Source organism: Ruditapes philippinarum, unplaced genomic scaffold (genome assembly GCF_026571515.1).
Source record: "Ruditapes philippinarum isolate M1 unplaced genomic scaffold, ASM2657151v2 ctg10729_1_1_1_1, whole genome shotgun sequence".
NCBI lineage: Eukaryota > Metazoa > Mollusca > Bivalvia > Venerida > Veneridae > Ruditapes > Ruditapes philippinarum.
In genome coordinates this window covers 31,675-32,556 of record NW_026857377.1, presented here as the reverse complement: position 1 = coordinate 32,556, position 882 = coordinate 31,675, and positions in this window count along the sequence as shown.

Genomic DNA, 882 nt, shown 5'->3' with positions numbered 1-882 from the left:
AATTTGAACTTGACCTGGGCATTCCTTTTGACGCATCCATATTCAAGTTTGAGTTGCATGTGTTTACCGTTGGGGATATAATGAACGGAAACTAAAAATTCATATTATTTTCAAAGTAAAAGGGGCATAACTCTGCCAAAAATCATCGAACTATGACCCAATTCGAACTTGACATGTATTTTCTCATGACATATCCCATATGTCAAGTTTGAGTTGAATGTGTTGTACCCTTTGGGGAGGTAATGAACGGAAACTAAAAATTTCATATTATTTTCAAAGTTAAAAGGGGCATAACTCTGCCAAAAAAATCATCGAACCATGACCAAATTCGAACTTGACCTGTATTTTCTCATGACATATCCATATGTCAAGTTTAAGTTGAATGTGTTGTACCGTTGAGGAGGTAATGAACAGAAACTGAAATTTCATATTATTTTCAAAGTAAAAGGGGCATTACTCTGCCAAAAATCATCGAACCATGACCAAGTTCGAACTTGACCTGTATTTTCTCATGACATATCCATATGTCAAATTTGAGTTGAATGTGTGCAACCGTTCTTAAGATAATGAACGGAAACTGATGATGACGGAATGACAGAATGACGGAAGGACGGAATGACGGAACAGGTAACACTATATGCCCCGGCCATTACATGGCGGGGGCATACAAAAAATTCTAGATGTGCACCACTTAATTACATAATTACACTGATAGCTTAATATACAATTTTTATGCTTTTGATGCTGAATATAGATAGTAATCAAGTTGAGTAATCAAGAAACATATGTGTTTGAGTAATCACATACATAAAATACCCTAAATTTGATGGAATTGAGGGTATATTTAGTATACAAATGTATTTACCTTTTGAAAAAAGATTG